General features: G+C 39.3%; 1 protein-coding gene across 50 annotated transcripts in view; it reads right to left on the bottom strand.

Moving 5' to 3' along the window:
* Positions 1 to 21,627, bottom strand: part of LOC110089212 (uncharacterized) — a 147,965-nt gene that overhangs the window by 41,403 nt on the left and 84,935 nt on the right. For 29 of the 50 annotated variants that reach the window (XM_078386320.1, XM_078386317.1, XM_078386311.1 and 26 more), the window contains 2 exons: positions 13,357 to 13,525; positions 12,972 to 13,064 (listed from right to left, as the gene is read on the bottom strand). The exons of 6 other annotated variants lie outside the window; for them this stretch is intronic. The gene's annotated coding sequence lies outside the window, so the exon portion shown is untranslated. Of the gene's footprint in view, positions 1 to 9,363; positions 9,516 to 12,971; positions 13,065 to 13,356; positions 13,526 to 21,627 lie in introns of all 50 variants that reach the window. 15 more of the 50 variants (XM_078386345.1, XM_078386339.1, XM_078386347.1 and 12 more) reach the window with 3 other exon arrangements.

Raw genomic sequence — 21,627 nt, 5'->3', positions numbered from 1 at the left:
CTGTAGTGAAAAAAAAAGGAACATGGTACAGTAGCTTGAATCTACTACCAATCACCTAATCAAGGAGAATATGAGGATGGAACCTTTGAAAAACAAACTGCAAGAATTTCAAAAAGACAAGATGTAATAGTAATGGGAGAGTTCAATTATCCTGATACAGTGGGGCCCCGCTAGACTATTACCCCGCAAAACAGGTAATCTGCAGGAATATGATTTTTGCGATCACTATAGCAATTCGCAAACTGGTTTTTCCTATGGGGGATTTCGCTGGATGATGATTTGGACCGTTTTTCGCAAGATGATGATTTTTACAGCTGATCGGCACTTCCATTTTTTGCAGGACAGCGATATTACAGCTGATTGGCGCTTTACAAAAGGGCTTTCCTATGGGCGATTTTCACTGGATGACAACAATTTTTCCCCATTGGAACGCATTAACAGATTTCAATGCATTCCAATGGGGAATCACTTTTCGCAAGACAATGTTTTTGCAAAACAGCGATTTCAGTGGAGCGAATTAACATTGTCTTGCAGGGCACCACTGTATCAGCTGGAAGACAAATTCTGTTAAACACAGCCCTCCCAAAAATTCTGTTTGTGTTTACCATTTTCTCAGACAAAAACTGGAGGAAGTTTTTGTTATCTGGGACTTGATTCCAGCCAATAGAGATGACTTGGATTAAGTGGCAGTAAGGGGAAACTCTGAGGGAAAGTGAGCATATCCTACTTCAGTTCTTGATTTCAAATGAAACAAAAAGAGTGCAGCCACATGTGTGCACTGGATTTTGGGAAAGCCAATTTTAATAAACTCAGGACAATGAAAAGTAAGCTCAGAGAGGACCTGAAAACAAAAAAGGAAGGAAGGTCAAGCCACAAAGGAGAAGTACAGACAGTTAGCAAAGCATTGCAAGGATTGTGTTAGGAAGGCAAAAGCTGAGAATGAGCTGGGGTAGCAGGGGGTGCTAAAAGCAACAAAAAAGCATTCTTCAGATACAAAGTTGGTTACAGAATCATACTCAGAGACTGATTATAAATGCCTCCTTCTCAAACTGGAATGAAGGAAGAAGTGGGGTGCCACAAGGTATAAACCCAAAAAAAGAACCATGAACCAGTTTGTGATGGTTTGCAGTTCATGGGTAGCCACACGAACCATTATGAACCACCGGTTTTCCAGTCTGTGCCCATCTCTAGTTCAAATTTTTGATATTCTTTTCTCTCAGACTGTGAAGTACCTTTCCATGTTATTTTTCTATAAAAATGTTTTTGAGGAATGAAATAGTCTTAAGCTTTAAATGAGAAAGTGGCTTCACAGTGAACTACAAAAGGATCAGCAGAGGCAGAACCAGAGGAAGGAAGGGAGAAGGGGGGGCTGTGGACTGGAATGTGACTTGCATTACATCCAGTATGAATGGTGAAATCTGAAATCAACTCACAGCCCTTGTGTGAACACAGACTGCAATGTCAAATGTAATACAGGCTGTGAATCAAACTGCAGCAAAGGAGACTTAGGACAATTTGGCTTTCCAGTGTAGTCACACCCCAAATAGTGTATATTCCCACTCTGGGTTATATTACCTATATCACCCTTTTCTTCACTGACAAACTTAGTGGAGGAAACCCTGAAAAAAATAGAGGAGGCAAATGCCTACATGCAAATATCTTCTCTCCCTCTATTTTTTTATTTCATAGTGAACAATGCCAAAAGTCATCCTCCACCCAGTTTACACCATGGCCTTGCCCACTGTTAGAATATGGACTCCAGTGAGGTTCAACTGAGGTAATGTGGACCTCAAGATGAAATGTTTCCACAGTCCAGCCCAAGAAGCTATATGAACATTTTTCCACCCTTTCACATATTTAAAATATTAGTTTACATTTTAAAAAAAAATTAAAACCTTCTGAACTATCAAACGATGAATGTACCCTGACAGAAGTGCTTGTTGTGGAAGTGTGTCTTACTATGTTCTGGAAGTGTGTTTCTCAGCACTAAAAGTAGTACATAATAGGCAAGAGTGACTCTCCTATCACAATATATATAAATCTGTCAAAACTGTGAAGGTCATTTATCTAATGTCCTCCCCGCCCCACCAAAAAAAAATCCCCTTTTGCTTACAGGTGTAACTTATGACTGACCTGGCTGATAATTTTCAGAGGAACAAATTTTGTGCAAAAGTAGGCCTTATAGCAAAAATCTTATTTTTAAATATTGTGTGTATAAGGACAACCACACAAACTGTTTATACATGTTGCAAGCTGTCAGTCATGCACTCAGGTGTGATTCCAACACTATTCAGGCATCCATTTTAAGACCCATTTATTTCCCTTCCTCCACTCTGCTTCATTGTGGACCATTGCTCTGAAAAGTACAGGTAGCATAGTGGTGATCCTACATAAGAAACGTGGAAAGTGCAAGAACAGTAGATGTAACAGGTTTTTGTGGAAAGAATATTATCACATGGGGAGTGTATTTTCCTTTTCTCCCCCTCTGGCACTGAGAGAGGTTGCTTGTCATAGAGGAATCACTAGAGAAAGATCAGGAAAGTACAAAAGCTAGGGGATTATGATAACTAAAAGACAGCTTAAGCCCCCCCCCTTGCCAATAGTCAAGTACCACTACTGTTTGACTGGAAAAATGGCTACTTCATGTTTCCATTCTTGCCCCTTTCTATCTCATTCATGCTATTCATCCTGCTTAACTGTCATGGTCTGCTTAGTAATTCTACAGGAATGGTGGCCCTGCAAGAAGAAAATTAACAACTTTTACTATTTGTCTGGTTTTCATTTCGGCAAAATTCACACAAAGGTTTTGATGTTTTAAGTACAGTACTACTGTACTTCTCTTGAGCCAAAAGCCATGCAGAAGTTAATGTACTCAGAAGGTTTAGTTACAGCAGGGATCATTAACCCCCGGTCCGTGGCCCGGTGCCGGTCCGTGGGGCTGCCGGAACTGGGCCGCCGGAACTGGGCGACGGACATGGACCTCCACCGCCCTGCACGCACGGGGGGGCGTGTTGAGCTTGCAGGTGAGTGTGTCATGCAAGCATGACATGACCACCTCTTGGGCGAGCCTGGCTTTGAATGCCCCCAACCGGTCCGCACACAGAGCCCGCACCCCCCCCAACTGGTCCGCAGTCTGAAAAAGGTTGGGGACCACTCACTTACAGTACTTGAGAAAGGAGAATATGCAAAAGCAATGTGGAAACTGGCAACAGCAGAGTTGAAACTATAACGCAAGGTATATCTATGCTATTAAGTGCTGGGAGCAGAGGAAGTAGGTAGTCACGGAAACTGAGGGAGGTGGGACTTTTTCTAGAGCCCAGAGCCATCTATTCTAGGCAGGCACAATCTCCCTGGCTGCAACACTGAGCTTGAAACTCAGGCAGCAAAGGTGAACTATCCCCTCAGGCTGATAGGACATCTGTACTCAGAAAGCAGCTAGGGGAACAGCTGTCAGAGGCGAACATTGGAAGGTTGTCTGGCTCACGGGAAGAATGGTGGTTTAAGTGGTGGATGAAGCAAGCCTGTAGCCAGAGTCAAGCACCTAATTTTTAGTAAGATGCAGCTTCACAAGGTGGACACGCCACTGCCCCGACAGTGAGTAGAAATGACACACTAAGTGGTAGAAAGTGAGCTATGAATTTGAGGGACAGTGTGCACCCCAGGACCAGCAGCTATTTGGATAGCAGGGGATATGACCTGGCAGAGGCAACTGGTGGTGCAGGAGGAGGAGGAGAAAAGAGTTTTTGCAGACTAGCAGAGCAAGGAGGCTGGTGGTGGAGGAGGAAGACAAAGCTGGCAGCAAGAAGAGGGGGATACACAGCCAAGCAGAGATCTACAATTAAAGAACTTCCTCGCCAGGCTTGCTAAGTTCTCCTAACCGAGCCCTGTGGCACAGTGGTTAAACTGAAGTACTGTACTGCAGTCAAATCCTCTGTTCACAATCTAAGCTCAATTCCGAAGGGTTCAGGTAGCTGACTCATGGCTGGCTCAGCCTTCCACTCTTCCAAGGTCAGTAAAATGAGTACCAAAGTCATGGTGGGGGGAGTGTTGTTTGCATAATTATGTTGTAAACCACCCAGAGAGTGTTTTAACAATATAAGGCAATATGTAAATCAAAACAACAACTGTGAGAGGGATCAATATACTAAGCAGTAAATGGTGTGCCCAGAGTTTTTACTAATGTGTCTGTGCCAATCAAACAATAAATGGGCAGCACAAGGAGGCTGCATGAAGTGCCCAAGACAAGCAAACTTTATGCCCATGATGTGACATCTCCAGAAGACCATAGGACAGACCTCACTACCTCATCCTGCTCTAGACAGAAAAGAAGAGACAGAGAGGGAGGAAGAACTGCAGTCAACCATCTCTCCATAGCTAATTTGTAAACAATCCTCTTGCCAGGTGGATTTAGCCCAGTATTGGCACAAGTACACTGTGTGTGAATAACAAAAGATACCTCAACGGTTGGTACCTCTGAATTGAGGCAGTCAAAGGAAAGCCACAGAAGGAAAAATAAGGCTCAGTTCAGTTACTACAGTGAAGAAATCCATTTTATTTTGTACTTTTAAATGAAAATAAAAATTAACAAGGTAACAGAGAGAGAACAGCAGCAGCATGAAGATTAGGCTTGGTGACTCAGAGTTGGAGGCTAAGGGACATTTTTTTTCAAAGGGAAGATGTCACTGTGAGGAAGACCCACTGCTCCAACAAGCCAACATCCAAATGGCTGGGGAGGGGGAGCAGCGTTATGATGTTCATCACTGAAAACACCCTCTCACTTAACAAAATCCTGCCACAACTAGCTGTAGGCGTTTGCAGCAATAATCCTTCCTTGATTCCACCAGCAAATGCAAAACAGCTATTTAAGGGTCATCCAGGCAGATGAGTTGGTAGCTGCCTCTTGGCCACATCAGAGCCCTCTATCTTTGTGGCAGCAAAAAGGGCTACAGTGTCACTGCTGTCTTGGATATTTCTCATGTGTCTTGTAGACAGATATTCCCCGACTTATCAACATGGTTCTACTATGCCATGTGGTTTAGCATCAGGTATCCACAGCTCTACTCCTTTCATTATATCCAGGATCATGTGCTGAGAAAGATCTCTATCTCTGCCAGGTAAAGCATGCCACAATCGACCACCAACCAATGATCCTAATTCCTAAGCACTCTCTTTCTAATTGAAGGAGGTGGAACGGAACTAATTGCAAGTTGTCTGGGACACAATCTCTCCCCTCAAGTATAGTAACTGGAGAGGCTCTGATAAAAGTGCCCTAGAATTAGAAGGTGGACCTGTCAGTCATTCAATTGTATTCCTTCTCTTTCCCATCTTCTCCACTGGTGTTTTCACAGAAATTAAACACAGAAAGATTCCACTTCTGTATTCAGTAACCCTATTCAGGCTTTCTGATATCCAGTTTAAATCAAGATTCAAAAAGAGAATGCATGGATCATATCTATGAAGATGGGAATCCTAATTTTTCAAGGTTCTGTTTCATTTGGAGGACTTCCACTCACAGAAGAAGCCTGGCCTTCAGATTGTTGCTGTTTTTTCCACACATAGAGAACAATGACTTTGGGGACAGGGCTAACATATTTTCTTTTCACACTTTGTTTAGGAATTGGAAAATTAACACCTGAATTGGGCTACTGTGCTGTAACTGCCTCTCCTGAAATATGAAGCACTGATGAGACGCTTTGGAGAGACATATTTGCTTCACCTCACAAAGCACTTGACTTGGAAAGACAAGTATTGCATAGTGGAATTCTTCCTGGGTAAGAAGTGAAGGAGGCTTTTTAGTTGCAGTCAGCTGACAGGTGAGCAAGGCTGATGGGGAAGAGGAGAATAAAGATGCAGAAGTGTTTATGGAACAGGAGAGGTGAAACGGCTGGATTGGCAGCCACATGTCCAGAATCCCATAATGTTCTTCTTTTGTCTTTAAGGTAAATAAATATGGATCTTCTCATCAGAATACTCTAGAGCAACAATTCCTTCAGTCTTTCTGGAAACCCTTCCTAATGTGAATAAGACAGGAGAAGGTGGAAGTCAATTCCACTTGAGTTCAATAAAATAACATACTTCCTCTAAAAATATCATCTACCATGTGGATCTCTCTTTTCATCCCCCCCTCCTTTTTTGGCAGAGAAAACTTTCACGTCATAGAAGACTAAAATTATTGGTATAGCCTTCCAATGCAGTGAAATGATTTCATCCTTAGGACTGGATATAACCATTCATTTTTATAACATCTGACATTTCAAAACTGAGGGCTTTTAATGCTATGCTACATAACCTATGGCTATGAGTAGGAAAATAAGGTGTTGCCAAGCCTTTAACACAATCAATATAAAAATGTAAATGCCAACTAAATTGAATTTGCTTATGTTCTAATACAAAGTACGTAGATATCGTGGGATACGGTTTACAAAGGGAGTGTGTCCATCTATTTAGTTCTTTTGCAATGAGCTAAACATATGACCATGTGCTCTACTACAGCTCTCTTGACCAAATGAAAAATACTGTTGAAGGAGGAAAAAAAGAAAGAGTGGTGAGTGTTCAAAATAATCAAAAAGGGAAAGAATCGTCTTCTATAACTTACTGCCTTCCCCTTATTTGAAAGGGGTGGGGAAGGCTCCCTCCAGCACCATCTCTATATCACTTGCTAATTGTAGGCTTCTGCCTAAGGTAATACCTCCAGGTTGAATTCTCGCCCTTACTTGCAGCTTACAGACATGTTTTCTCTACTTTGGTACCCTCTGGCTGTGTTGGGCTACTATCCCTTTCATCCCCATCCACTTTACTTGCTAGATTTATGGGAATTATAGACCACCATATAGAGATGGTGCCAGTTTGGAGAAGGATAAATTAGGCATATTTGCATATATGGTGGCATCCTCACATTGTTCATTTCTTCACCCCTTCCCACTTTTTGACACTGGGTTTTAATTGTATTTTTCAACTACACTTATTATTATTATTACATGGTAAGCTATAAATCAACAGTATAAGATCCATTCTTTCTAAAATGAACTGTGTAATTTAATCTGAAGGCAAGGATTCCATATGACCTAAATCTGTCCACATGTCTACATTGTGAGGCCTGGGGAATGGACTATTAACAGTTGCATACTCGTACACACACACCCTCAAACTGCTCCAGTCACTACTGTTGGCCAGAAGAGGCAAAAATGTCAGATTATTTAGTTGAGCAGGAGAATGTGCCACCTCAATATGAGCCAAGACACACAAGAACTATTCAGCTGCCCAAGATGAGACGCTCCGAGCTTAAAATGAATCTTGAAGAACATCAGAAACACACTACAATTTCAGTCACCACTGCCTTCTTCATTCTTTTTAAAATCTAAAATTCATTGGGAGTTAACTTTTTTAAAAGTAGCCCAAATCCTGATGCTTAGAGTAGCAAATTGAGCAGACCAGTTGAATCAATGGGGATTTGGTGAGTCAGCTCCTCTGTAAATTAGAGTAGGCCAAATAAGCCTACTTTAACTGCGACTTACTATTCTAAAATGAGTTGCAGTCAGAGAAGGCCCATTTGAATCAATGGAACTTACAGAGACTTGACTCACCCCATCTCCCTTGATTCATTCTAGTGTGATTTGCCATTCTGCATAACAGGATTTGCGCCACTAGGTACTAATATGAAAAAGAAATGGATAGTACAGTAGGCAACTCAACTGATTTTGAACTTGCAGACATCTCATGACATTCAGTATATCCTTCTTAAGGCAACCATCTCACTCTGCCTAATGGCAGAGCCAGCTATGACTGGACAAATTCAGACTGATGAAGATGTTTTGCTGAAAAAGAATCAGATAATCCACCTAAGATTTATAGATCCTTTATGATTACTATAGTAATTTTATTTATGAAGAAACATAACCCAAATAAACCAACACTTTATTTCATATTTTGCAGCTCCAGGCGTCTTTTTCTGTAAGGATTGCATACATAAGGTATACAATTGTCCAAAAACAATAATAGTAAAAAGAAAAAAAATACTTTTGGTTAGTTTCACTTACATGGTATTAACTTAATGGCATGTGACTTTCCTATCAGTGTAGCACAGTAAAAATGAAATGGTGCCCAACATGTATAGACACCATTAAAATCTCAATGACAACAGCAACAACAAAAATTCTACCTCTTCTTTCCCTTTCTGTGCCCTTTGTATTTGTTTAAGACCATGAGAACTGACTCTCAGCACATTGCAATATCGATCAGATGGATGGCTGATGTGGCCAGAAAGAACTTACAAAAACAAAGACAAATAAACCTTCTTCTTCTGCATCTCAAAAGGAGATATGATTCTGATCAGAGAACACCACGTGTTTCATCAGAAAGGAGAGAAGCTAAAACAAGTGTTCACTGCCATTTATTTTTAAACTACTATGCAAGCATTAAAATCCAGGGTGTTTTATATAGTGCACTCGTATTACGTTTATACTTTTGGCAAAATGAATGTTTTTGTTAAATCTTTAAATCTAGAAATTGCTCATAAAATAAAAATAAACAATCATTTTATAGGGTAATCACTAGCAGACATCTGCATGCAACATTTCCCTCATTAGATGCTATCGTGTTAGCATATTTTATTAGTGTGCCACAAAATATAATGTGCTGATTTGTGACCTCTTTAAAAATATGCTTAGAGTAAAACTGCAAATACTGTTTGGCGAATGATACGTTGTTTTACAATGAGTAGTAAGAGTGTTGAGGATTAATTAGGTAGAGATCATTATGGGACCCCGAAATCCATTTTCCCCATGTTCCAGTTGCAATTTCAAAAGTATTAAGAGTAGTATAAGAGCCACTGATAGACTGGAGATCCATGCGCAGATCTTAGAATTCTTGGTCTAATATAGCCTGCCATACCCGTACAGTGGATGTGGCCCAACAGAGAGATCCAATTAAATACAGTTTGCAGGGGTATGACTAGTGTACATAAATAGTCCCCCATCATACAACATCATAGCACTGTTTAAAAGCTGGAAAAAAAAAAGACAGATGCCTGGTAGGACAGCACTATAGTCCTTCTACATTTGGGTGAGAACCACAAAGTTATCCCAAAAAAAAGGGTATATTTCAAAAAAGTGCAGTCCTCTGCGAAATAACAAACATCCCCTACTGGGCATCTCTGATATAGAGCAGAAATAGCAAAACTTGTAGTTTCACAGTTAGAAGCTGATATAATAGACTCACATCAGATACTGCATTGTTCATAGCAACCATATTTGCAAAATCAATGTGTAATTTATCTACTAATGCCCAGCCACTGCATAAAAGCAAGTTAATCTGCAACTTGCAGAGCTACTAAAGAATTCTGCAGGATAACCAGATATTCTTTACCTCCTAAAGCAGATCTGCTTCTAACTGCAAAGTTGGTGCCCGGCTTGTTTCTCCCCACAGTTCTTGTAGTTGGTGCCAACTGCTTTTTTAGGGTTATTGTTGCTAGTTTTCTATTATACATGTTGTAACCCTTCCAGAGTAGTGCTGTGATACTAATGGGAGCAGGATACAAATTGAATAAATAAATAAATAGAATATTTGTTTTACCTACTAAATCATTCCTGTGGCAGCAGGCAAAATTTGTGCAAGGATCTGTATGTGGAAACTGTGATCTACCACAAGTTAAATCTAAAATTTCCCAATATATATATAATTAACTTGGGTTTTTTTTTATTTTTAATTTTTTCAATAAATTATCCTTGCTGATACACTACATGATATATAAAGAAAATTAGCTGATAATTAAATGAACAAAGGCAGCTTCACTACTACAAGTGTACATAGCCTAGTAATATTAGGAAATCTTAGATTTTAAGAAATTAATTCATCCCTTGAACATTTAATCTGCCGTCTTCCTGTGAGTTTCCCCTGTAAAGTGTGAGAAAATTGAGCCATTCCTTATCTGTGGGACACAGGTGGTGGAAATGCAGGGCCTTATCCTGAAATATAGTTACCAGATTATCTATAACTGGCAGTCTTGGGAAGGCTGTTGTTTTGGGTTGGTTTGTTTTTAATTGATTGTTATGCTCTGCTGTTTCTAAATGTGTTTTTAGTCTTGATTTTACCGACCATTTTTAATATAATACTTGTTTAAATCTTTTTTTAAAAATATGTTTATAGTCATTGATTCCAGCTTTTAAATATTGTCTTTTAATTGTTGCAAGCCTCATTGGGTCCTTTTCAGGAGAAAGGCAGGGTAAAAATATTATATATAAATAATAAACTTTATGCATTCTTTATAGAAACAACCCTGGAGTGGAGAATGCTGTGGCTACCGTTGCCCTGATTGTCAATCGCCGGCAACTTTTTTGGTACAAACCATTTTTTAACAGCATATCTGAACCAGATTTATAGGACTGGTCTATCTCAGTCAGGGAACGGATGAATGTGTTGCTTCCTCAGAGATCATTTGGTTAAGGTGACTAGTTCTCTCTTGGTTCCTTAGTAATTTCTCAGCTTTATCACATAATACCATACCTCTTCCAACAAATACTCTTGGAAAGTATACTTTTCCCTATGTTTTAATATATACAGTATACATACTTCCATATCAGTAGGTTCATTTAACTCAGTAAATGTTACTTCCAAATAATCAGGGATAGAATCTGGCTGCAACTCCTTAATATCGCCTCTAAACGAATGTTAGTGGAATAATTAAAGGGAAGGTAGTCATCAGCAAAACTGGAATGAAATTAATATAGGGGAAATGCAAGAAATTAACCATGAATGTCGCTGGCAGTGCACAATGCAACAGCTGTATCTGTAATACTGACATTCTATCAATCAAAGGACTAGAAGGGTTACTGATCAGCATGACAAAATTCCCATTAAACCTACATATGTTGCAGGAATGCTGTCAAACCACTCTGAAAAATCCTGGCAGCATACCAGACTGTAAAACCAGAGATATTCGTAAGAACCTGTTTTTGAACTGGCCCATGCATACGAAGTGCTGGTTCTGAAAGAATTTTTCTGCTTTACTTGCTGTGATTCATGGAGTGGAATGAAGAATACAAAACACCGTTTCTTTTGTTTGCATTTGGCCAAATTATAACACTTACAAGGTCCAGGTGCCGAAAGTAACTTCGTGATTAAAATCCTTTGTCGCTGGACTTGAAGTTTTACATGGAGGGAAAAGGAATTTATTACATAAATTATTTATGTAATAAATTCCTTTTTCCCTCCATGTAAAACTTTAAATCCAGCGACAAAGGAGTTTAATCATGAAGTTACTTTCTTTTCAAAGAGAACTCCAACGCAGCATTCTGCTGTTTGGATAAAAATGATTGGAAATCATAGCTCTGCTCATTTAAATAATCTGTTAAAAAGCTATTAGGTTTTCCTAATGCCTAGTCATTTTTAAATGGCCCTCAATTTGATTCATGAACAATACACGAACAGTACATGATTCATGTGACCAATCACTTAGCAAAAATGCAATTTTTATTAAGAGCCTCTTCAAGACACTGATATCATATTGGGTGAAATCCATTGTATCTTATAGCATTTCTACACAATTTTTCAAACCGTTATGCCTCGAGGGTCAACTTTTCATGAACCAAAGTTGGCAGAAAAGTTAGAATTGGTATAGGAGATCAAGGAGCCAAAAGTTGCTAGAAGATAACCGTACAGATAATTGTAAAAATTGCGCTCCAGTTGAAGTGCAATTGAAGTTCCATAATGACTTTGAGCTATCAGTGCTCGTCAGATCTCACTGTAATCAGACCTCACTACACAGTCATTAGGAGTGTGTATACACGTAAATGGCAATGGCTGCTTAGCTATGAATATTTAGAACTGGGGGAATGGGGAAATGCTGGTTGCATAGCAATAGTATATCTTCCACCGTGTGCCATCCTAACTGATTGAAATGGACGGAGGGCTAGTCCTAACCCGCTACAGCTAGTGCATCTTTGAGCTAAGATAGCACCATTAATGGGACAAAGCTGCTAGTTTCACCATGTAATTATATCAGCCGTATGACTATGAATATTTATATGCATAAGTGTGAGATTAGCTTAGTTCGGTCAGATAGCTAGAAGCTATTGTGGTGAAGAGACGAAGCTATCGTGTCACCATATGGCCTTAGGGAAGCCTTGCCTCCTACCCAGTAATTTAAGAACAAAGGTACAAGCTACGTAATTTACAAAGTTGTGGTAAATATTATTGAACTAATGTGTATGTTGGTTCAAGAAAAGCTATATTAAGTCTCAGTTGTTTAGATATGGAAATGGTGGCGAAAGCCCAGAAAAATCAGCCATTTGCAGTTCACCCCACTTCATGCAGAAAAAAGAAAAAAATACTTTGGGTTATTTTCACTTACTTGGTATTAACTTAATACCAATACAAGGACAGAAGCTGTAATTGTAAATGCAATAGTGAAGATGCCCCAGCCAACACATAACTTGCCAGCATGTGGTCTGAAATAGTTTCCCGAACGTGCTCTGGTCAGCTCTGTTCGTGACTCTTAACACTGGATGTAGGAAGGCCAGAAACCTTTCCATCTCAAATACAGGCTGTGTGCATAAGTCACCCAAATAATGTAAATTCATTTTCTAACCCATATAAGAACAGTTGCTAATACAGAAGGAAATAAAGAAGAGGCAAGGCAGGGGTCTCAGCAAAGCAAGGGCCACATGTATTAAAGAACCAATAAAAGTTGCAGAACAGTGTCTGTGTGGGCATCTAAAATCACTGAACCCCAGAGCCCCCTCAGTTCTCACGGAGGATGGCCTTCCCATGCCACACCCTCCCAGGGCTCTAACATTCCTCCAAGCAGGTCATCAAAGTTACTCCAAAAAATGACTGGGCTCTTACTCAGAGGTTGAGCAAGTTGCAAGAATCACTAATTGTCATAAAGATGCCACAAGGTGTTTTCCAGTCCTATGCCCTATCAGCCTGTACACACCTGCCACAGGCAAATGACAGGCCTCTACTTAGTCACTTACCCTTCCTTCTGCTCAGAAATACAGCCAACAGGTCCCTCTGCAGAGTCTACTTAAGATGCCTTGCCCAGGTCAAAGACATGAACATCCCTGGTCCTATAAAGTTAAACACAAGAAAGATGTCCAGATATGGAATCAAACTCTCCTCATGCTTCGTACATTTGACAGAAATGTAGTTTTTCTACCTTCAGCCATTATTTAGTCCTAATCCAGTCATTTCTCCTGATAATAAGGGAAATCAAGTGAGGCCAAAGGATAATCAGACTTATTGAATACAACTGGATCACTTCCAGATTAACAAAGCCTACAGTACGAGGGCCTTGCCTTCCAATAAACTGACTTTGTACACAGCTACACCCCAGAAACTATGAGAGAAAATGTACCAAACCTTCTAAAATATGGTGAGCAGGAGGTGCTATCAGACCTCTGAATGGTAACAACACAGATGAGCCTGCACTGGGATCCACAGCTTGATCCTGAACCCTTCCAGTGGGCTTAAAATGCTACGCCATACCTGCAGATGAGAGCACAGACAGGCTCCCTTCTCATCCATTGATCTGGAAAAATATAAAAACCCAAACTTTTAACAAAATAGGTGAATTGATCTATTGCATAGCCCTTCAAATGGAGAAAAAAGACATCATTGTTCCCCCATTCCAAAATTCGAGGGCATGACCAGATTTGGCCACTCAATCTGAAATACTGAACGCTGAAAAAGGCACTGTTAAGGCTGCAGTAAGAAACAATGAAGCTTTCAAGGGGGGATTAGATATCAAACCCTAATGCCACCTCAGACCCAATAAAGGACCAAGATAATTTTAACATGTCCATTTGGCTAAATGCAACTCAGCCTTCAAGTATTTTTCTGATGGAACCCACCTAAAATAAGCATATGCATTGGCCTGAGAATGTATTGAAAGAATGTAAAGCAAGAAATTTACAAGTTACTGAGGCAGATACAGGACAATGCAAGAAGCTTCCAGTAGCATTTTGGTTGGTTAGAGCACTTGTACTGAACTCATTGGAGTCTTCTGTGGCATCTGGAAATTTAAACAAGAATGCTGAAATTTAAACAAGAATACTTAGCAGCAATTGCTGTGGCAAAAGAAACAACAGCCAATGCAGAAGGAAATTGATAGCTGAAGCTCCAATTAAAATCCACTAGAAAGTTCAATTCCTAAATCCTGAGGAGGGCTCAGATCAATCTTCCAAGACACTATCTACCCCCTTCAACTGTCCAAGTAACCATTAACATCCAGGCATGAAGAGATTGGAGAGTAGTGCCTAGGCTAGTTGTTGTTTAGTTGTTAAGTCCTGTCCACCTCTTCATGACCCCATGGACGAGAGCATGCCAGGCCCTCCTGTCCTCCACTGCTTCCCGAAGTTGGGTCAAATTCATGTTGTAAGCCGCCTAGAGTAGTCCACCATGACTAGATAGGCGGGATATAAATAAAATAAATAAATAAATAAATAAATGGTAGCTTTGATGACACTGTCCATCCATCTTGTCCTCTGCCATCCCCTTCTCCTCTTGCCTTCACACTTTCCCAACATCAGGGGCTTTCCCAGGGAGTTTTCTCTTCTCATCAGATGGACAAAGTATTGGAGCCTCAGCTTCAGGATCTGTCTTTCCAGTGAGCACTCAAGGTTGATTTCCTTCAAAATTGATAGGTTTGTTCTCCTTGCAAACCAGGGGACTCTCAAGAGTCTCCTCCAGCACCACAACTCAAAAGCATCAATTATTTGGTGGTCGGCCTTCTTTATGGTCCAGCTCTCACTTCCATACATCGCTACTGGAAAAACCATAGCTTTGACTATGCAGACTTTTGTCGGTAAGGTGATGTCTCTGCTTTTTAAGATGCTGTCTAGATTTGTCATCACTTTCCTCCCAAGAAGCAGGTATCTTTTAATTTTGTGGCTGCTGTCCCTATCTGCACTGATCATGGAGCCCAAAAAGATAAAATCTGTCACTGCCTCCATATCTTCCCTTTCTATTTGCCAGGAGGTGATGGGACCAGTGGTAATGATCTTAGTTTTTTTGATGTTGAGCTTCAGACTATTTTTTGTGCTCTCCTCTTTCACCCTCATTAAGAGATTCTTTAATTCCTCCTCACTTTCTGCATCAGAGTGGTATCATCTGCATATCGAAGGTTGTTGATATTTTTTCTGCCAGTCTTAATCCCGGTTTGGGATTCCTCCAGTCCAGCCTTTCACATGACATATTCTGCATATAAGTTAAATAAGCAGGGGGACAATATACAGCCTTGTCATACTCCTTTCCCAATTTTGAACCAATCAGTTGTTCCATATCCAGTTCTGACTGTTCCTTCCTGTCTCACATGTAGATTTCTCAGGAGATGGATAAGGTGGTAAGGCACTCTCATTTCTTTAAGAACTTGCCATAGTTAGTTGCGGTGCACACAGTCAAAGGCTTTTGCGTAGTCAATGAAGCAGAAGTATATGTTTTTCTGGAACTCTCTGGCTTTCTCCATAATCAAGTGCATGTTAGCAATTTAGTGTCCAGTTCCTCTGCCCCTTCAAAATCCAGCTTGTACTTCTGGGAGTTCTCAGTCCACATACTGCTGAAGCCTACCTTGTAGGATTTTGAGCATAACCTTGCTAGCATGTGAAATGAGTGCAATTGTAGAGTTGTTGGAGCATTCTTTGGCACTGCCCTACTTTGAGATTGGGATGTAGACTGATCTTTTCCAGTCCTCTGGCCACTGCTGAGTTTTCCAAACTTGCTGGCATATAGAGTGTAGTCTTTTAAGATTTTAAATAATTCAACTGGAATGCCATCACCTCCACTGGCCTTGTTGTTAGCCATGCTTTATAAGGCCCATTTGACTTCACTCTCCAGGATGTCTGGCTCAAGATCAACTACCACACTATCTGGGTGCTCCGGGACATCCAGATCTTTCTGGTATAATTTCTCTGTGTATTCTTGCCACCTCTTCTTGAAGTCTTCTGCTTCTGTGAGGTCCCTCCCATTTTTCATGTCCATCTTTGCACAAAAGGTTCCTTTAATATCTCCAATTTTCTTGATCTCCAGTTTTTCCCTTTTGATTATTTTCCTCTATTTCTTTGCACTGTTCATTTAAGAAGGCCCTCTTGTCTCTTCTTCCTATTCATTGGAAGTCTGCATTCAATTTTCTGTAACTTTCCCTATCTCCCTTGCATTTGGTTTCCCTTCTCTTCTCTGATATTTGTAAGGCCTTGTTGGACAGCCACTTTGCTTTCTTGCAATTCCTTTTCTTTGGGATGGTTTTTGTTGCTGCCTCCTGTACAATGTTACGAACCTCCATCCATAGTTCTTCAGGCACTCTATCCACTAAATCTAGTTCCTTAAATCTGTTCTTCACTTCCACTGTGTATTCATAAGGGATTTGGTTTAGATTATACCTGACTAGCCCAGTGGTTTTTCTTACCTTCTTCAGTTTAAGCTTGAGTTTTGCTATAAGAAGCTGATGATCAGAGCCACAATCAGCTCCATGTCTTGTTTTTGCTGACTGTATAGAGCTTCTCCATCTTTGGCTGCAGAGAATATGATCAATCTGATTTTTGTATTGCTCATCTGGTGATCTCCATGTGTACATTCAACTCTTGTGTTGTTGGAAAAGAGTGTTTGTGATGACCAGCTTGTTCTCTTGACAAAACTCTATTAGCCTTTGCCCTGCTTCATTTGAACTCCAAGGCCAAACTTACTTATTGTTCCTTTTATCTCTTGACTCCCTACTTTAGCATTCCAGTCCCCTATAAAGAGAACCTCTTTCTTTGGTGTCAGTTCTAGAAGGTGTTGTAAGTCTTCATAGAATTGGTCAATTTCAGCCTCTTCACCATCGGTGGTTGGTGCATAAACTTAGATGACTGTGATGCTGAAAGGTCTGCCTTTGGATTCATATTGAAATCATTCTATCATTTTTGAGATTATATCCCAGTACAGCTTTTCCCATTCTTTTGTTGACTATAAGGGCTACTCCATTTCTTCTGCAGGATTCATGCCCACAATCATAGATATGATAATCATCTGAATTGAATTCGCCCATTCCCGTCCATTTTAGTTCACTGATGTCCAGGATGTCAATGTTTATTCTTGCCATCCAGTTTACTAAGGTTCATTGATCTTACATTCCAGGTTCCTATGCAGTATTTTTCTTTGCAGCATCGTACTTTCCTTTCACTTCCAGGCACATCCACAGCTTAGCCTCCTTTCGGCTTTGGCCCAACCACTTCATTAGCTCTGGGGCTACTTGTACTTGTCCTCTGCTCTTCCTCAGTAGTATGTTGGACGCCTTCTGACCTGAGGGTCCCATCTTCCAGCGTCATATCTTTTAGCCTTTTGTTTCTGATCATGGGGCAATCTCGGCAAAGATACTGGAATGGCTTGCCAATTCCTACTCCAGATGGATTGAGTTTAGTCAGAACTCTCCACTAAGACCTGTCCATCTTGGGTGTCCCTGCACGGCATAGCCCATAGCTTCTCTGAATTACTCAAACCCCTTCACCATGATAAGGCAGCAATCCATGAAGGGGGTGGCTAGGCTGGTACATCGCTAACTAGATAGGCCATGTTCTGGGGTTTTCTTTTTTTTACTTTTAGGTGGCCACACTGACTCTTCATTTACATTTAGGACTTAGTGTTTGTGTAAACATGTGACTCTCACAATGTCTCATTCATTTTGTGGAAGAGAGGGCATGAAATTGCTTCTTCTCTCCTCCCTCAGATTCCCCCCCTTGAGATTTCTTTGTATAGAAATCTCTTCAAAATCTCATGGGACTTCTTGGCTTCGTCCCAGAATTTCCTACATGTCAAGAAAATACCTCTGTTTCAGAAATCAACTGCCTTTTAAGTTAGGTTTTTTTTATTGTGGGGAAAACAGTTCTGTCTTTAACAGTTTCACATTTCAGCCACTGAAATGGAACTTATTGCTGCATTGTAAATCAACTGTCTTTCCGCCTAGTTCTTTGACAAAGTTTAGAGAGAGGCTCTCAGCAAAGATTCTGTTTACTGGATTGGGGAAGGGTTTCTATTTGTTGGAGAAGGGAGGGAGAGATCTGACATGGCTTTTTCCATTTCAGTTGCTGAGACTAAAGCTTCATTTCCTCCTTAATCTCATCTGTAAGTCAAATATCTTCCATTCCCATTCTTTGGTAAACATTGGGGAGGCCTTCTCAGTAAAGATCCTTTTTTTAATTGCTTTGGTGTGAGGGGGGACGTTTCTCTCTCTTTTGGATCAAAATAGTGCTATCACTGACAGTTTCCCATTTAAGCTTCTAAAAGCAGTAACTCAGGCACTTTCCGCCCCAGAAGAAACTTCTTCCAAAAGCTGCCTGCTGTTTCTTCTGCATGGTATAAGACAGATTCCCTTCTGCTCCTTTCTCTCTCTCTCTCTCTTTTTTTAAATTTTTTATTTAACTATAACATAAACATAAAATACATAAACCAAAATACAATGTAACTGTATTCCCTACCACCGTAGTCTTGCACTAATCTTCTTCTTCCTTCATCTATATTCTTCTTCTTCTATTATTGTCCTCTTCTCCAGAACTGCATTGATTCTTGATTTGGAGCTTTCCCTTTTGCTCTTGCCAACACATAGTCCAAAAAGCTGTCCCATATATCATAAAAATTATTCTCTTTCAACTCTCCTTTCTTAACCTTTAAATTGCAAGTTAGCTTATTATTTATAGCTATATTCTATATTTCATTATACCATCATCTATTCAAAATTCAGATTTTGATTTCCATTGACTTGCTATTATTAATCTAGCTGCTGTTAATAAATTGGTAATCAATTCTTTAGTCATTTCATCATATTCCACATTCTCAAATATTGATAACAAAGGAATCTTGGAATTAAATTCTATATCTTTTTCACATATGTCGTTTAATTCTTTAAAAATTTGTTTCCAAAATCTTTGTACTTTTTCACATTCCCACCACATATGAAAGTATGTATTAATTTTCTTCTCACATTTCCAACAGACATTCAGATAGCTAGCATTAATTTTATTTAATTTTGTTGGTGTTAAATACCATCTTAAGCCCAAATTTTAAAAGAATTCTCTTATTCTCACTGGCATAGATCTTAAAATCCTCATTTTCCACATCTTCCTCCATTCTTCCTCATTTATTCTTTTTCCAAAATCTTGTTCCCACACTAACTTCAATCCATCTTTCTCACTTTCTTCTTCTAAATCAAGCAGGAATCCATAAATTTTACTCACTGTATCCTTTACTGAATCAGTCATCTGAATATCTTCATATCATAATAGAAATTGTTCATACTTTGTGTATTCTCTACCTTTCATATATTTCTTTACCCATTCATTAGTCCATCTTTCTAATTGCATATAATTCAACTATGAAATATTCTTATTCTGAAGGATTTGTTTCATTTGATCTTTCAATCTCATTTCTCTTTCTATCTAATCACTTTTTTCTTTAAATAATTCCACATACAATTTCATATTGATAGGAAAATTCTTTATTTCAGTCCCTAATCCTAGTGAAGAGTTAGGTAAAGGTAAAGGTTCCCCTTGACATTTTAGACAGTCGTGTTCGACTCTAGGGGGTGGTGCTCATCCCCGTTTCCAAGCCATAGAGCCAGCGTTTGTCCGAGGACAGTTCCCGTTGTCATGTGGCCAGCGCGACTTAGATTCGGAACACTGTTTACCTCCCCACCGAGATGGTACCTATTTATCTACTCGCATTTACATGCTTTCGAACTGCTAGGTTGGCGAGGAGCTGGGACAAAGCGACGGGAGCTCACTCCATCTCATGGATTCAATCTTACAACTGCTGGTCTTCTGACCCTGCAGCACACAAAGGCTTCTGCAGTTTAGCCCGCAGCGCCACCACGTCCCAGTGAAGAGTTAAATGGACATAAATTATTTCTATATTTATACCATATGTATAGCATTGTCTTTAAAAGCAGGTTATTAATTTCACTTATTTTATATTACTTGACCATACCAAATAGATATTTTTCAATATCTACCTGTAATTCTGATGAGTCCGTTTTCCACCAAATTAACCTTTCTGGGTTATATATAATTTCTCCAATAAACCTTAACTGATTGGCCAATTAATAATCCTTTATATTTGGTAAACCTATACCACCTTTCTGTTGTTTTATACCAATAGTTTTTATTTATTCTGGGTCTCTTCCCTTCATTACAATATGTGTTAATCATTTCTTGCCAAAAATTTAAAATCATTCTCTGTAAACTGTATTGGTAACATTCTAAATAAAAAATTAATTTTTGGTAAAATTTTCATTTTTATCAGTGCAATCCTTCCAAACCAAGAAAGTTTTAAATTATTTTATTCCTATATTTTATTCTTTTTAATTTCTTCTTTTAACATATTTTATTCCTATATTTTATTCTTTTTAATGTCTTCTTTTTAATGTCTTATATTCCTTTATTTTTGAATGTATTTTACTAAGTCTGTACTTAAATATTTAACTGATTTACATATCTTAAAGTCATATTTATCAGCAAACCTTTCCTGTTCTAATTTATTATGATTAAACAACATTATTTCAGATTTTTGCCAATTTACGTGTAATACAGTTATTTTTCCAAATTTTTCCAAATAGGTTTTAATTCTAACTATACTTTCCAACAGATTTTTACTGTCAATAGAGAATCATCAGCAAATAAATTAATCTTTATTTTATTATTTTCACCCATACCTTCAATTAAATCATCATTCCTTATTACATTTGCTAGTATTTCAATAATCAAACAAAACAGAACTGGAGAAAGAGGGCAACCTTGTCTAGTGCCTTGGCCTAGAGCTGTCATCTCATCATTAACTATTATTGCATATTCTCCACATATAATTGATCTATTATCCCCCTAAATTTCTTTCCAAAGCCCTAGCCCTTTAAAAGAATCTTTAATGTTGGCCATTCTACACAATCAAATGCCTTGGAAATATCTAATGATAAAATACCTGCCTTAGATTTATCTTTCGCTATATTATATATAATATTCAAAATTCTCCTCGTTAAATTTTCCATTTGTCTTCCCTTTAAAAAACCATTCTGATCCTCTTTAATATATTTGGTAATAAACTTGTTCATTCTATTCACCAGTATTGCAGTGAATATCTTTGCATCTTGGTTTAATAATGAAATAAGTCTATACGAACTTGGGTCTGTTAAATCTTCATTAGGTTTTGGGATAAGAGTTATTAATGAATGTTTCCAAGAGTCTGGTATTTTCTCTCCTTCCAATATCTCATTATAAAGTATTTGTAACTTAGGGATCAGTATTGACTTAAAAGCTTTATAACATTCTGATCCCATTCCATCAAAGCCTGCTCCTGACATCAAGAAGGTCCTTTTCTCTTTGCTTTGGGTACCTGTGTGGCATCCATGGCACACTTTGAGTTGATCTAGTAGGCATAAAGGGGACACACTTGGGCAAGGCAGGGTCCTGACTGGGTACACACTGGAACATCTTCTACTCTCCAGACTTGCATTTTCTCCTGTTCCTCTCACTACTTGTATTTTTACCATCTGAGTGGGGCATTCCCTGCATGACTGCCACAGAAGAGGCTTCTGACTGAACTTCCCTATCTGCTGCTATAGGGCAGCCTTTCCTACCAAGAGGGCCCTTTGCCCTTGCTATGACCCATGCATATTCC

The sequence above is a fragment of the Pogona vitticeps genome, chromosome 2 (genome assembly GCF_051106095.1).
Source record: "Pogona vitticeps strain Pit_001003342236 chromosome 2, PviZW2.1, whole genome shotgun sequence".
Classification (NCBI taxonomy): Eukaryota; Metazoa; Chordata; class Lepidosauria; order Squamata; family Agamidae; genus Pogona; species Pogona vitticeps.
Note: the sequence above shows the minus strand (reverse complement) of the source record. Positions and strands in the feature narration are given on the sequence as shown.